The sequence below is a fragment of the Arachis hypogaea genome, chromosome 20, assembly GCF_003086295.3.
Source record: "Arachis hypogaea cultivar Tifrunner chromosome 20, arahy.Tifrunner.gnm2.J5K5, whole genome shotgun sequence".
Lineage (NCBI taxonomy): Eukaryota > Viridiplantae > Streptophyta > Magnoliopsida > Fabales > Fabaceae > Arachis > Arachis hypogaea.
This window is the reverse complement of record NC_092055.1, coordinates 82,892,286-82,909,953: the sequence shown is the minus strand read 5'-3', so window position 1 is coordinate 82,909,953 and position 17,668 is coordinate 82,892,286. Positions and strand designations below refer to the sequence as shown.

Below are 17,668 nucleotides of genomic sequence, written 5' to 3'. Positions count from 1 at the left end.
GCTGATGCTGTTGGATTCTGACCTCCCTGCACTCAAAGTGGATTTTCTGGAGCTACAGATCTCCAAATGGTGCGCTTCCAATTGCGTTGGAAAGTAGACATCCAGGGATTTCCAGAAATATATAAGAGTCCATACTTTGAATAAGGATTGACGATGTAAATTGGCGTTCAACGCCAGTTCCATGCTGCAGTCTGGCGTCCAACGCCAGAAACAAGTTGCAAAGTAGAGTTCAACACCAGAAACACGTTACAAACTGGCGTTCAACTCCAAGAATGACCTCTCCACGTGTAAACTTCAAGCTCAGCCCAAGCACATGTAACGATCCAATTTTCAATATGTCTAGATCATACCAGAAACTGAGCGCTACCAATTTGTCTTCCTAATTATTATCTATTATTTATCATATGAGCCTGATTCGTTGTTAAACGCGTAGTTAATTTGCGTGGTGTATTTTTTTTTTGAAAACATTTGGATTAATAGATAGAATCATTTATAATAAATTCACAAGTAATAACAGATAAAACAGTTATAAACAACCACACAAAAATACATCACAAGTTGTTGACAACATTCGGTGATTCAGCCTTTATTAGCATATAGACTATAAGTTAGAACACCCCTAGACATAGCTAAATAATATCTATATACATATATATACATACAACATCCCAGGTCCTTACCTGTTCAAGAGGTCCCTAAGCTGGTACCTAGGCTAGCCTAGACTCTATATTCACCTAGTCCCTCTAAACTACTAAAGCGAGGGAAAGTACGTTCTAGGTCTTCAAAACTCAAGTCAAGTGGAACGTCATCAAAAGATAGAACATCATCTGCTACTCTTCTGCACGATCAGACTTTTCCACAGGATGTCTCTCTGGTACCTCATGAAGTAGCCACACAATAGGAATCTCGTACACATGATTTAGGTTAAAGTGCGCATACGAACGAGGTGCAGACGTTGGCTGGTCTCACAGTATATTCATATAATCAGAGAATGATATTCACCCTAGACTCAGAAGACTGCCTAGAGTGGAATCCCTTTTTGCGTACAATCATCAGCGAACTACGGAAAGAAACTCTTACTTCCATCTGAAGGGGAAAGGGAGAGAGAAGGGGTAAGAACTGGGGAGTTCTTAGTAGGGTCGGGGTTATTAGTTACGTTCATTTATTTGGGGTTGATTAGTAGACGGATAACATAATATAGCGCAGCAGTAAACAGAAAATAAAGATAGGAAGAGAAAGTAGAGACAACAGAAAGCAGAACACAAACAAAAGAATACAAGAAAATAAAACACAGAAATGGCATACAAGTAGACAAACATAAAGAAGTAGATCACACACAGAAAGGAATGCAACAGAGAATGATGCGCAGACAAGAATGATGCATGTCTAGCCCTAGCGCAGGCCATGAGCTCATGTGTCGGTTAGCACCTGCATTCCCGACATTTATCCAGTCACGAGTTCACGATTTCCCGGATACGATTTTCCGTTCAAATAAATGCGCATATAATTATTAGCAGCTCTATTAAGACAGCCTCTGCTTTCTACTCGCAGGAAATATACTCTTGGGAACGGAAAATTACTCTTGGGTTGCCTTAGGGCAACAGATAAATAAACAAACATCTCTTGGGTTGCATTAAGCAACAAATATATATATAATATCTCTTGGGTTGCATTAAGCAATATATATATATATATAATATCTCTTGGGTTGCATTAAGCAACAAATATATATATAATATCTCTTGGGTTGCATTAAGCAACAAATATATATATATAATATCTCTTAGGTTGCATTAAGCAACATATATATATATATATATAAATATAGCTCTTTATTATATTACTCTTCTCTTTATATCTCTTTACTCTGTTCTGGTTTCTCTTTTCTCTGTATCTCTTTACTCTGTTTTAATTACTCTGTTCTCTGTACCTCTTTTCTCTTCTCTGATTACTCTTTTCATCTGTATCTATATTACTCTTTTTCTCTTTATCTCTTTACTTTACTCTGGTTACTCTGTTTTCTGTGTTTCTCTACTCTGCTCTGATTTCTCTGCTTAACGTATGTATTTAAAGTTTATGTAAATTTCGGTATGAATAGTTCGCCTGTTCCAAGTATAGGTTCATTAAGTCTATACTGAAACAGTTTAACTTTTCATATAATACCTAACCCTAGTCGCAACTCAAGGACTAACTATGTTGCCCTAGTTCGTTCACTAATTTCTGTCTGTTTTTCTGTTATTAACACCTTACAGACTTTTCTTTAGTTTTTATCTTTTCTTCAACTTTTTATCTTTTATTTATCTTTGCCTCACTAATATGTTCTTACCACTCCCTAAGTGTTTTATGAAGGTAATTATGAGATTCTGCGCTTAAAGTTGTCTTTCTAAAGCTTTTACAGAAAACTGCCTTTTCTGCATTATTTTATTATTTTTATTAAAATATTATTTTTAATTAAATATTATTATTTAATATTTTATTAGTAAATTTTCGAAAATTACCCCACTTTAACTTTTAACCTTTAAAATTCACTTTTTACCACCTGTAACTTTTAATATTTCTACTTTTACCACTCTAACTTTCAGAAATTACCAAATAACCCCTCAAACACCAAAATAATTACTTCCTTGCCCTTTCTAAGATCTAAAAGGTGTTCTTCAATTTTCTTCACCACACTCAAAGTGTTCTTCGTGTTCTTCATAAATTCTTTAGATTCTTTCTCTGTTTTTACCCGTTTTTCAATCTTTTCAGCAACCGATTTTTACCATAATTCAAAATAAAATTGCAGCCACTAAAACCCCATCTTTTCTACATGATTTCAACACCAATTGAACCTCAATTTAAGCTTAGGGTTTCGTTTTTCCAGCTGCCCAAGAACATGAACTTTAAAGCTTGAATTTCATCAAATTTCATCAAAATTTCACCAAATTTTTACCAAGAATCAATCATATATGCAACCAATTTTAGCACAGCCAAATAATACAACATTCATACAACTCAAACACAAATAATCAAGATTAATTTCGTGACACCCTACCTAGTTTTGCTACTCCTAATTCGGTTAAACTTTCAGGTGGTCCTTAAGCACTTTTTCCTCCTAAGTCACATCAAGAACAACTTTAAATCCAAAAACTCTCAACTGACCAAATCTCACTCAGTATGTTAGCAAGAGATATCTCACCATAGACTTGCTGGAAATTCACGTTTCTTGGCCCTCAAGCCAAGTTAAGCATGATTCCTAAGGAAGAACATCAAGAAAACACATGTTTTGCATGGTTTTCCTTGAAAACCGAATTGAAATGTGAGGGAGACAGCCATCTCACCTTATTTCCATCCTTGATAAGTTACATGGTTATGTAGAGGAAGAAGAGAGGATCATTTTGGTGAAATCGGAGTTTTGATTTGAGTTTTAGTTCAGAAGAAATCAAGCTTTGAAGATTAAGTGTTCATGAAAGTTTCTCTCTTTTCTCTTTTGTTATTTTCGGCCAAAATGATGAAATGAGACAGCCTTGGAGGTCTTGGGGGTGTAAGGTAAGTTGTGATTGGTTGGCTTTGAGGTGGATTAAAATAATATTAAAATATCTCTGGTGTACAACTACTAAAACTAGGTGTACCGGAACACTCGTAAAAACATCTCTAAAAATTATTTTCTGAGCTACTAGCATAAATGACACTAGTAACATATTTATTATGAGAATAGAACATGTATAATGAGGCCTTAGCATTGCTAAATTCATCAGAGAGTGCTGGTGCTAAGCTGCACCAGTAAACCGTAAACTCGATTAAACAGATTTTCTGTTTTTAACAAAAACAGACCAGGTAACCTTATAATATCATTCAAGCATTTTATAGTACTAATATAATGATAATATTATACTATTATCTCTCTCCTCTCATGAATCGTGTCCGGTTCGTCAAACAGAGACTATTTACGAAAATCAGAATCAAAACTGCCAACCGATACGGTTCAAAAACTAGGTTCTTCGTGACCGCGTTATCGACCTTGCCTCGGAGGAGGTTCTAGCTTAAGGATGGCATTATGGTAATGAGGATTGAGATGCTTGATGATATAGCAGAGGTGTTCCCTTTACTGATCTTCCAGAAAAATCCGTACTTTCAGAAAAGATCTCATGTACTTGAAAATCAGGGTTGTTACAGCACACACCAAGTAGGCCCCGGAAGTGGATTTCTACATCATTTACTCAATTCTGTAAACCCTAGTAACTAGTTTAGTATAAATAGGACTTTTTACTATTGTATTTATATCTGAGAATATTAGGATTTTTAGTTCATTTTGGATCATATTGATCACGTTTGGGGGCTGGCCATTCGGCCATGCCTGAACCTTTCACTTATGTATGTTTCAACGGTAGAGTTTCTACACTCCATAGATTAAGGTGTGTAGAAATTCTACCATTGATTTAATGCAAAGTACTACTGTTTTATATTCAATTCAACTTATTCCGCTTCTAAGATATCCATTCGCACCCAAGAACATGATGAATGTGATGATTATGTAACGCTCATCATCATTCTCACTTATGAACGCGTGCCTGACAAACACTTCCGTTCTACATGCAAACAAATTAGAATGAGTATCTCTTAGATATCTAATACAGAGGACCGAGTCCGAGATATTAGAATCTTCGTGGTATAAGTTAGAACCCACGGATGGCTGGTGCACGAAATTGTGATCTCAGGCAACGACGCCAGAAACTCTGTACGCACGTCTTAATAATAAATAGATAGAAAATAAGGATAGAAACACTTATGTATATCATTGGTGAGAATTTCAGATAAGTGTATAGAGATGATTTCGTTCCTCTGAACCTCTGCTTTCCTGCTGTCTTCATCCAATCAGTCTTACTCCTTTCCATGGTTGGCTTTATGTAAGGACATCACCGTTATCAATGGCTACTTTTTATCCTCTCTGGAAAATGGTCCGATGCGCTGTCACTGCATGGCTAATCGTCTGGAGGCATCACCCTTGTCAATGGCTGCATCCCATCCTCTTGTGAAAATGGTCCAAATGCTCTATCACAGCACGGCTAATCATCTGAGGTTCTCGATCACACTGGAATAGGATTCACCCTCCTTTTGCGTCTGTCACTACCCCTAGCACTCGCGAGTTTGAAGTTCGTCACAGTCATTCAATCCCAGAGTCCTACTCGGAATACCACAGACAAGGTTTAGACTTTCCGGACTCTCATGAATGCCGCCATCAATCTAGCTTATACCACGAAGATTCTGATTAAGAGATCCAAGAGATACTCATTCAATCTAAGGTGGAACGGAAGTGGTTGTCAGGCACGCGTTCGTGGGGGAATGATGATGATTGTCACGTTCATCACATTCAGGTTGAAGTGCGAATGAATATCTTAGAAGCAGAATAAGTTGAATTGAATAGAAAAACAGTAGTACTTTGCATTAATCTTTGAGGAACAGCAGAGCTCCACACCTTAATCTATGGAGTGCAGAAACTCTACCGTATGAAAATACATAAGTGATAATGGTTCAGGCATGGCCGAATGGCCAGCCCCCATGAAAGTCTAAGATAGCATAAAACTGATCAAAGATGTCTAGTACAATAGTAAAAAGTCCTATTTATACTAAACTAGTTACTAGGGTTTACAGAAGTAAGTAATTCATGCATAAATCCACTTCCGGGGCCCACTTGGTGTGTGCTTGGGCTGAGCATGAATGTTACACGTGTAGAGGTCAATCTTGGAGTTGAACGCCAGTTTGTAACATATTTCTGGCGTTCAACTCTGGCTTGTGACGTGTTTCTGGCGTTTAACTCCAGATAACAGCGTAGAACTGGCGTTCAACACCCTTTTATGTCGTCTAAACTCGGTCAAAGTATAGACTATTATATATTGCTGGAAAGCCCTGGATGTCTACTTTCCAATGCAATTGGAAGCGCGCCATATTGAGTTCTGTAGCTCTAGAAAATTTACTTTGAGTGCAGGGAGGCCAGAATCCAACAGCATCAGCAGTCCTTCTTCAACCTCTGAATCTGATTTTTGCTCAAGTCCCTCAATTTCAGCCAGAAAATACCTGAAATCACAGAAAAACACAAAAACTCATAGTAAAGTCCAGAAATGTGAATTTAACATAAAAACTAATAAAAACATCCCTAAAAGTAACTAGATCCTACTAAAAACATACCAAAAACAATGCCAAAAAGCGTATAAATTATCCGCTCATCACAACACCAAACTTAAATTGTTGCTTGTCCCCAAGCAACCGAAAATCAAATAGGATAAAAAGAAGAGAATATACTATAAATTCCAAACTATCAATGAAACATATCTCCAATTAAATGAGCGGGACTTGTAGCTTTTTGCCTCTTGAATAGTTTTAGCATCTCACTTTATCCATTGAAGTTTAGAATGATTGGCATCTATAGGAACTCAGAGTTCAGATAGTGTTATTGATTCTCCTAGTTCAGTATGATGATTCTTGAACACAGCTATTTTATGAGTCTTGGCCGTGGCCCTAAGCACTTTGTTTTCCAGTATTACCACCGGATACATAAATGCCACAAACACATAATTGGGTGAACCTTTTCAGATTGTGACTCAGCTTTACTAAAGTCCCCAATTAGAGGTGTCCAGGATTCTTAAGCACACTCTTCTTTTGCTTTGGACCTTGACTTTAACCCCTCAGTCTCAAGTTTTCACTTGACACCTTCACGCAACAAGCACATGGTTAAGGACAGCTTGGTTTAGCCGCTTAGGCTAGGCTTTTATTCCTTTAGGCCCTCCTATCCACTGATGCTCAAAGCCTTGGGATCATTTTTATTTACCCTTGCCTCTTGGTTTTAAGGGTTATTGGCTTTTTGCTCTTGCCTCTTGGTTTTAAGAGCTTTTGGCTTTTTCTACTTGATGGTATTTTTGTGGAAAACTGAATTTCCAAAACCCCTAAAACTCATCGGCAAGTGTACCGGGTCGTATCAAGTAGTAAAACTCACTTAGAGTGAGGTCGATCCCACAGGGATTGATGGATCAAGCAACTTTAGTGGGTGATTAGTTTAGTCAAGCTAACATTTAAGTGGAATTGGGTGAAACTTGAAGCAACAGAATGTAAATGACAAGGGATTATAAATTGTAGAAAGTAAATGGGCAGAAAACTTAAAGAGCAAGAAATGTAAATTACAAGAATCTTAAATGACAAGAAATGTAAATTGCATGAAATGTAAAGAGGATAGGGTGCAGAGAATTTAAAGGAATTAGTAAGCAAAACTTAGAACAATTTCAGAAGAATTAACTTGCATGAAAAGTAAAATGGAAGCAATAATTCAAGCAATTGGAAATCTAAATTGCAGGAAATATAACAGGAACTGGGTGCTGGGAGCAATGTAAACAGAGAAGCAAAATTTCAGTAAATAAGAACTTAGATCAATTGCAGGAACTGTAAATTGGAAGCAATGCAACAGAAAGTAAAAATGCTTGAAGAATTGAAAAACATAAAAGCAAAGCTTAATTTGCAGCAATTTAAAAGAAGGTTGAAGATCTCAAGGAATCAAAGAGACTAGAAAATAAGTCTAGATCTCACTCCCTTCCTAGATCCAACAGAGAGCAAGATGCAGGAAATTAAAGATGAAAGCAATGGAGAGAACTTTGATTCAAATCACAATTCACTTGAAAGTTTGCAGAAGAAGAACCAAGAGAAATCTTAGACCAAGAGGGAAACAGAATTCCTTCTCCCCTCAATCCAAGATTCAAATTCAAAGAAAGATAAACTAGAAGAGGGAAAGCTCTCTATTCATAATGCTCCCTAGTGGAGCCAGCCTCTTATGCTTTCTAATGGGGCTCCCCCCTAATGAGATGGAATTGATGCCTTTATATAGGCTTTACAAAGTGAAAATGAAAATAAAATTGAAATTCTAAACAAATTACAATTAAAATAAATTCCTAAGCTAACTAATCCTTGTGCCATTGAGTGATGATGTGGGCTTTTCTTGCTTTGGATTTGAGGAGAACTGGGTTTGGTCGGCCTTGATTAAATTTGGAGAAGAATTGAATTAAAGAGAATTTTAATTGAATTTTGGCCCATGTGAAAATTGCTTGGGGAAGGCATCAGGGGAAAGCTCAGCTCACAAAGTGAGCTGAGCATTGGTGCCTTGGTGCCAAATTTGTTGCGCGTCGACCGTGTCAAGCATGCTTGTGTGATGCCCATGGGTAACGCTCAGCTCACTTTGTGAGCTGAGCACAATATGAGGCCAAGAAACAAGGAAAGGAAAGACCAAGCTCAGCTCACAAAGTGAGCATTATCGAGAGCACAGCGCTCTCTAAGTGAGTGCTACTTTGCCTTGGAGTGAGGTTCCAGCTTCGAGCCTTGGTGAAAGCATTGGCTGATTTTTTTGCTTGTTTTTGGCCCTTAAAGATGCATTTCATCCGTGCCACTATTTCATGCCAAATATAGGTTGCCATACATCGTTGGAAAGCTCTAAATGTCAGCTTTCCAACACAACTGGAAGCACATCAATCGGACATCTGTAGCTCAAGTTATAGCCCTTGGAAGGAGGTATGGTCATGTTGTAAGCGCCCAGATTTTAACTTAGCGAAAATTTTGCTTCCAAGTTGAAATTGCATCAGGGTAATGCTCAGCTCTCCAAGTGAGCGCAGCTTTGTGTGCTGATTGCAATTTTTCCTTTAATTTGGTCATGGGCCACGCTTTTAAAAGCATGGCCTAAGGCTCCAAAGTGTGCTCCAACTTCAAAGTGTTCCCCAAAGCTCTTTTTTTCTCCTTTTTAGCTTATTTTGTGCTTCTTTGCTTCTTTTTCTTCTTATTTCCTACAAGATTTATAAAATTAAAAGATCAAGAAAATATATCATTTAAGCACAAAAGCATTCAATATTTAAGCACAAATCATCTATTTCTTGTATGAAAAAGCATAGAAAAACATGACATGATGACATGTCATCACTACTTGCTTTTTCTCTTTTTTTTTTCTTTCTATTTTTTCGCTATTTATTTTCTGCAAGCTTTGTTCTTTGCTGCTTTTTCTTGCTTCAAGAATCATTTTTATGATTTTTCAGATTATCAAATAACATGTCTCCTTATCATCATTCTTTCAAGAGCCAACATATTTAACATTCTTAAACAACAACTTCAAAAGACATATGCACTGTTCAAGCATTCATTCAGAAAACAAAAAGTATTGTCACCACATCAATATAATTAAACTAAGTTCAAGGATAAATTCGAAACTCATGTACTTCTTGTTCTTTTGAATTAAAACAGTTTTTGTTTAAGAGAGGTGATGGATTCATAGGACATTCATAACTTTAAGACAAAGTTACTAAATACTAATGATCATGTAATAAGACACAAACATAAGTAAGCACTTAACATGAAGAAGACGAAAAACAGAGAATGTAAGAACAAGGAATGAATCCACCTTAGTGATGGTGGCGCTTCCTTCTTGAGGAACCAATGATGTCCTTGAGCTCTTCTATGTCTCTTCCTTGTCTTTGTTGCTCCTCCCTCATTGCTTTTTGATCTTCTCTTATTTCATGAAGGATGATGGAGTGCTGTTGATGTTCCACCCTTAATTGTCCCATGTTGGAACTTAATTCTCCTAGGGAGGTGTTGATTTGCTCCCAATAGTTTTGTGGAGAAAAATGCATTTGAGGCCTCTCTAGGATCTCATGGTGATGAGCTTCATGCGTCTCTTGAGATCCATGAATGGGCTCTCTTGCTTGCTCCATCCTTTTCTTAGTAATGGGCTTCTCTTCCTCAATGGGAATGTCTCCTTCTATGAAAGCTCCAGTTGAGTAACATAGATGGCAAATAAGATGAGGAAAAGCTAGCCTTGCCCCAGGAGAGGGCTTTTTGGCTATTTTGTAGAATTCAAGGGAGATGACTTCATGAACTTCTACTTCCTCTCCAATCATGATGCTATGAATCATGATGGCCCGATCCACAGTAACTTCAGATCGGTTGCTAGTGGGGATGATGGAGCGTTGGATGAATTCCAACCATCCTCTAGCCACAGGCTTGAAGTCCAGTCTTCTTAATTGAATCGGCTTGCCTTTGGAGTCAATTTTCCATTGAGCTCCTTCCACACATATGTCCATGAGGACTTGGTCCAACCTTTGATTAAAGTTGACCCTTCTAGTGTAGGGGCATGCATCTCCTTGCATCATAGGCAAGTTAAACGCCAACCTCACATTTTTCGGACTAAGATCTAAGTATTTCCCCCGAACTATTGTAATATAATTCTTTGGGTTTGGGTTCTTACTTTAATCATGGTTCCTAGTGATCCATGCATTGGCATAGAACTCTTGAACCATTAGGATGCCGACTTGTTGGATGGGGTTTGTTAGAACTTTCCAACCTCTTCTTTGGATTTCATGTCGGATCTCCGGATACTCATTCTTCTTGAGCTTGAAAGGGACCTCGGGGATCACCTTCTTCTTGACCACAACATCATAGAAGTGGTCTTGATGAGCTTTGGAGATGAATCTTTCCATCTCCCATGACTCGGAGGTGGAAGCTTTTGTCTTCCCTTTCCCTTTTCTAGAGGATTCTCCGGTCTTGGGTGCCATCAATGGTAATGGAAAAACAAAAAGCTTATGCTTTTACCACACCAAACTTAGAATATTGCTCGCCCTCGAGCAAGAGAAGAAAGAAAAGATGAAGAAGAAGAAGAAGATATGGAGGAGAGGGGGGAGGGGTGTAAGGTTCGGCCATAAGGGTGGGTTTTGGGTGGGAAATTGATTTTGAATTTTGAAGGTAGGTGGGGTTTATGAGGTAGGTTTATGGGGAAGAGTGGATGGATGTGAGTGGTGAAGTGGTTATAGGGAAGAGAGATTGAGGTGATTGGTGAAGAGTTTTGGGGAAAAGTGTTTATGGGATTGTGTGAAAGAGGGGTGAGAAGAAGTGAGTGGAAGTAGGTGGGGATCCTGTGGGGTCCACAGATCCTGAGGTGATCCTGTGGGGTCCACAAATCCTGAGGTGTTCAAGGATTTACAACCTTGCACCAAATTAGGCATGCAAAATGCCCTTGCACACAACTCTGGGCGTTCAGCGCCAGATTGGTGCTTGTTCTGGGCGTTGAACGCCCATTTGTTGCCCATTTCTGGCGTTGAACGCCAGAACCATGCTTGTTCCGGGCGTTCAGTGCCAGCTCTTCTCCAGGGTGCAACTCTGGTGTTCAAATGCCCAGATGCTGCCCATTTTGGGCGTTCAGCGCCAGAACCATGCTCTGTTCTGGTGTTGAACGCCAGCCAGATGCTTCTTACTGGCGTTTAAACGCCAGTAAGGTCTTCCTCCAGGGTGTGATTTTTCTTCTGCTGTTTTTGATTCCATTTTCAATTTTTATATTTATTTTGTGACTCCACATGATCATGAACCTAATAAAACATGAAAGAACAAGAAAAATAAAATTAGATAAATAAAAATTGGGTTGCCTCCCAACAAGCACTTCTTTAATGTCAATAGCTTGACAGTGGGCTCTCATGGAGCCTCACAGATGTTCAGAGCATTGTTGAGACTTTCCAACACCAAACTTAGAATTTGGATATGGGAGTTCAACACCAAACTTAGAGTTTAGTTGTGGCCTCCCAACACCAAACTTAGAGTTTGACTGTGGGGGCTCTGGTTGACTCTGTTTTGAGAGAAGCTTACTGTGCCTCTTTTCCATGTTTACAGAAGGGTAACCTTGAGTTGTAAACACAAGGGAGTCCTCATTCAATTAAAGGACTAATTCACCTCTGTCAACATCAATCACAGCTCTTGCTGTAGCTAGGAAGGGTCTTCCAAGGATGATGGATTCATCATCATTCTTCCCAGTATCTAGGACTATGAAATCAGCAGGGATGTAAAGGCCTTCAACCTTTACTAACACGTCCTCTACTTGTCCATAAGCCTGTTATTTGAATTGTCTGCCATCTCTAATGAGATTTTAGCAGCTTGTACCCCATAGATTCCCAGTTTTTCTATTATAGAGAGGGGCATGAGGTTTATCCCTGACCCAAGGTCACATAGAGCCTTCTCAAAGGTCATGGTGCCTATGGTACAAGGTATTAAGAACTTTCCAGGATCTTGTTTCTTCTGAGGCAATGTCAGTTGATCCAGATCACTTAGTTCATTGGTGAACAAAGGAGGTTCATCTTCCCAAGTTTCAATACCAAATAATTTGGCATTCAGCTTCATGATTGCACCAAGGTACTTGGTAACTTGCTCCTTAGTAACATCCTCATTCTCTTCAGAAGAGAAACACTCATCAGAGCTCATGAATGGCATAAGGAGGTTTAATGAAATCTCTATGGTCTCTAGATGAGCCTCAGATTTCTTTGGTTCCTCAGAGGAAAACTCCTTATTGCTCACTGGATGTCCCAGGAGGTCTTCCTCACTGGGATTCACGTCTTCAACCTCCCTTACAGGTTCGGCCATGATGTTCATTTCAATGGCCTTGCACTCTCCTTTTAGATTTTCTTCTGTATTGCTTGGGAGAGTACTAGGAGGGATTTCAGTGACTCTTTTACTCAGCTGGCCCACTTGTGCTTCCAAATTTCTAATGGAGGACCTTGTTTCATTCATGAAACTCACAGTGACCTTAGATAGATCAGAGACTAAGTTTGCTAAATTAGAAGTATTTTGTTCAAAGTTCTTTGTCTGTTGTTGAGTAGATGATGGAAAAGGCTTACTATTGCTAAACCTGTATCTTCCACCATTATTAAAGCCTTGTTGAGGCTTTTGTTGATCCTTCCATGAGAAATTTGGGTGATTTCTCCATGAGGGGTTATAGATGTTCCCATAAGGTTCACCCATATAATTTACCTCTGCTATTGTAGGGTTCTCAGGATCATAAGCTTCTTCTTCAGAAGATGCCTCTTGAGTACTGTTGGATGCAGCTTGCATTCCATTCAGACTCTGAGAAATCATATTGACTTGCTGAGTCAATATTTTGTTCTGAGCCAATATGACATTCAGAGTATCAAATTCAAGAACTCCCTTCTTCTGAGGCGTCCCATTACTCACAGGATTCCTCTCAGAAGTGTACATGAACTGGTTACTAGCAACCATGTCAATGAGTTCTTGAGCTTCTGCAGGCGTTTTTTTTAGGTGAATGGATCCACCTGCAGAAGTATCCAATGACATCTTAGCTAATTCAGACAGACCATCATAGAATATATCCAGGATGGTCCATTCTGAAAGCATGTCAGAAGGACACTTTTTGGTCAGTTCTTTCTATCTCTCCCAAGCTTCATAGAGGGATTCACCTTCTTTCTGTCTGAAGGTCTGAACATCCACTCCAAGCTTACTCAGCTTTTGAGGAGGAAAGAACTTGGCTAAGAAAGCCATGACCAGCTTATCCCAAGAGTTCAGGCTATCTTTGTGTTGAGAGTCCAACCATATTCTAGCTCTGTCTCTCACAGCAAAAGGGAAAAGCATGAGCCTGTAGACTTCAGGATCTACTCCATTGGTCTTAACAGTATCACAGATCTGCAAAAATTCAGTTAAGAACTGAAAAGGATCTTCAGATGGAAGTCCATGAAACTTGTAGTTCTGCTGCATCAGAGAAGCTAATTGAGGTTTCAGCTCAAAATTGTTTGCTCCAATGGCAGGAATGGAGATGCTTCTTCCATGTAAATTGGAATTAGGTGCAGTAAAGTCACCAAGCATCCTCCTTGCATTATTATTATCTTCGGCTGCCATCTCCTCTTCCTGTTCGAAAATTTCTGAAAGGTGCCTGCTGGATTGTTGTAATTTAGCTTCTCTTAGTTTCCTCTTCAGAGTCCTTTCAGGTTCTGGATCTGCTTCAACAAGAATATTCTTGTCCTTGCTCCTGCTCATATGAAAATAAGGGACAGAAAAATAATAATAGGGACACTTTTTACCATAGGTATAGAGGTTCCCATGTGTGAGTAGAAGAAGAAAAGAATGTAATGTAAAGAAGAAAACACAAGGGTAAGGAGAGTAGAGATGTGGGATGAAGAGAGGTGTTTGTAGATGAATAAATAAATAGAAGGAGATGAGAGAGAAGGAGAATTTTCAAAAATTATTTTTGAAAAAGAGTTAGTGATTTTCGAAAAAAGTTTTTGAAGAAGGTTAGTAATTTTTCGAAAATTAAAATCAAAAATTAAAATAATTAGTTAATTAAAAAGAAATTTTGAAGAAGAGGGAAGATATTTTCGAAAATTAGAGAGAGAGAGTTAGTTAGGTAGTTTTGAAAAAGATAAGAAACAAACAAAAAGTTAGTTAGCTAGTTGAAACAAATTTGAAAATCAATTTTGAAAAGATAAGAAGATAAGAAGTTAGAAATGATATTTTAAAATCAAATTTTGAAAAAGATAAGATAAAGAGATATTTTTGAAAAGATATGATTGAAATTAGTTTTGAAAAAGATTTGATTTTTAAAATTACAATTAATGACTTGATTCACAAGAAATCACAAGATATGATTCTAGAACTCAAAGTTTGAATCTTTCTTAACAAGCAAGTAACAAACTTGAAATTTTTGAATCAAAACATTAATTGATGATGTTATTTTCGAAAATTAGGAGATAAAGATAAGAAAAAGATTTTTGAAAAATATTTTTAAATTTTTCGAAAATAAATAAGAAAAATGAAAAAGATTTGATTTTTGAAAAAGATTATGAAAAAGATAAGATTTTTAAATTGAAAATTTGATTTGACTCATAAAAACAACTAGATTTTAAAAAGTTTTGAAAAGTCAACTCAAAATTTCGAAATTTATGAGTGAAAAAGGGAAAGATATTTTTTTTTATTTTTGAATTTTTAATGATGAGAGGGAAAAACATGAAAAAGACTCAATGCATGAAAATTTTGGATCAAAACAATGAATGCATGCAAGAATGCTATGAATGTCAAGATGAACATCAAGAACTTATTTTTGAAAAAAGTTTTAATGCAAAGAAAACATGCAAGACACCAAACTTAAAAATTTTTCATGTAAAGACACTATGAATGCAAGAATGCATATGAAAAACAAGAAAAGACACAAAACATGAAAACATCAAGATCAAACAAGAAGACTTACCAAGAACAACTTGAAGATCATGAAGAACACTATGAATGCATGAATTTTTTGAAAAATGCAAGATGAATATGCAATTGACACCAAACTTTCAACTTGACTCAAGACTCAAACAAGAAACATAAAATATTTTTTATTTTTATGATTTTTTTATTTTTTTTGGATTTTTGTATATTTTTTTCGAAAAAACATATAGGAAAAAGAAAATAAGGATTTCAAAATTTTTTAATATGAATTCCATGAATCTTGTATTCTTAGTCTAAAGCTCCAATCCGAGGGTTAGGCATGGCTTAATAGCCAGCCAAGCTTTAGTATGTAACTCAAACATGCCACGGCTGACATTCCAATTAACTTGCCTCTATGCTGATGGTTGGAAGCCCCTATCCAAAAGAATTAGACATGGCTTTACAGCCAGCCAGGCTTCAACATGCTTCATGAAACTCTAGAATTCATTCTTAAAAATTCTGAAGAAAAATATATTTTTGAAAAGATTTAATTTTTTTTTCGAAAATAGATGAGAAGTTTTTGAAAGGTTTTTGAAAAATTTTTGAAAATAAAACAAAACAAAAATTACCCAATCTGAGCAACAAGATGAACCGTCAGTTGTTCAAACTTGAACAATCCCCGGCAACGGCGCCAAAAACTTGGTGCACGAAATTGTGATCTCAGGCAACGGCGCCAGAAACTCTGTACGCACGTCTTAATAAATCGTTTTTCATTCACAACTTTGATACAACTAACCAGCAAGTGCACTGGGTCGTCCAAGTAATAAACCTTACGTGAGTAAGGGTCGATCCCACGGAGATTGTTGGTATGAAGCAAGCTATGGTCACCTTGTAAATCTCAGTCAGGCAGATATAAAATAGTTATGGAGTTTTTGAACATAAATAATAAATAGATAGAAAATAAGGATAGAAAGACTTATGTATATCATTGGTGAGAATTTCAGATAAGTGTATAGAGATGCTTTCGTTCCTCTGAACCTCTGCTTTCCTACTGTCTTCATCCAATCAGTCTTACTCCTTTCTATGGCTGGCTTTATGTAAGGACATCACCGTTGTCAATGGCTACTTTTTATCCTCTCTGGAAAATGGTCCGATACGCTGTCACTACATGGCTAATCATCTGGAGGCATCACCCTTGTCAATGGCTTCATCCCATCCTCTTGTGAAAATGGTCCAAATGCTCTGTCACAGCACGGCTAATCATCTGAGGTTCTCGATCAAACTGGAATAGGATTCACCCTCCTTTTGCGTCTGTCACTACGCCCAGCACTCGCGAGTTTGAAGTTCATCACAGTCATTCAATCCCAGAGTCCTACTCGAAATACCACAGACAAGGTTTAGACTTTCCGCACTCTCATGAATGCCGCCATCAATCTAGCTTATACCACGAAGATTCTGATTAAGAGATCCAAGAGATACTCATTCAATCTAAGGTGGAACGGAAGTGGTTGTCAGGCACGCGTTCATGGGGGAATGATGATGATTGTCACGTTCAGCACATTCAGGTTGAAGTGCGAATGAATATCTTAGAAGCGGAATAAGTTGAATTGATTAGAAAAACAGAAGTACTTTGCATTAATCTTTGAGGAACAGCAGAGCTCCACACCTTAATCTATGGAGTGCAGAAACTCTACCGTATGAAAATACATAAGTGATAATGGTTCAGGCATGGCCGAATGGGCAGCTCCCATGAAAGTCTAAGATATCATAAAACTGATCAAAGATGTCTAGTACAATAGTAAAAAGTCCTATTTATACTAAACTAGTTACTAGGGTTTACAGATGTAAGTAATTGATGTATAAATCCACTTCTGGGGCCCACTTGGTGTGTGCTTGGACTGAGCTTGAATGTTACACTTGTAGAGGTCAATCTTGGAGTTGAACGCCAGTTTGTAACGTATTTCTGGTGTTCAACTCTGGCTTGTGACGTGTTTCTGGCGGTTAACTCCAGACAGCAGCGTAGAACTGGCGTTCAACGCCCTTTTACGTCATCTAAACGCGGCCAAAGTATGGACTATTATATATTTCTGGAAAGCTCTGGATGTCTACTTTCCAACGCAATTGGAAGCGCGCCATTTTGAGTTCTTTAGCTCCATAAAATCCACTTTGAGTGAAGGGAGGTCAGAATCCAACAGCATCAGCAGTCCTTCTTCAACCTCTGAATCTGATTTTTGCTCAAGTCCCTCAATTTCAGCTAGAAAATACCTGAAATCACAGAAAAATACACAAATTCATAGTATGTCCAGAAATGTGAATTTAACATAAAAACTAATAAAAACATCCCTAAAAGTAACTAGATTCTACTAAAAACATACTAAAAACAATGCCAAAAAGCGTATAAATTATCCGCTCATCAATGGCCATTCCTAAGATCGGGAAAGTCTAAACCTTGTCTGTGGTATTCCGAGTAGGATCTGGGAAGGGATGGCTGTGACGAACTTCAAACTCGCGAGTGCTGGGCGTAGTGACAGACGCAAAAGGAAGGTGAATTCTATTCCAGTATGATCGAGAACCTCCAGATGATTAGCCGTGCCGTGACAGAGCATTTGGACCTTTTTCACAAAGAGGATGGGATGTAGCCATTGACAACGGTGATGCCCTATATAAAGCTTGCCATGGAAAGGAGTAGGAATGATTGGATAAAGACCGCAGG

At 37.9% G+C, this 17,668-nt stretch overlaps 1 non-coding gene across 1 annotated transcript; it reads left to right on the top strand.

Annotated features, from left to right (window-relative positions):
• The first annotated feature begins 13,164 nt into the window (after positions 1-13,164).
• LOC112786978 (small nucleolar RNA R71) lies at positions 13,165-13,272 on the top strand. The gene has a single exon (XR_003194417.1). It is a non-coding gene; the product is annotated as a small nucleolar RNA R71 (small nucleolar RNA).
• Positions 13,273-17,668: the final 4,396 nt, after the last annotated feature.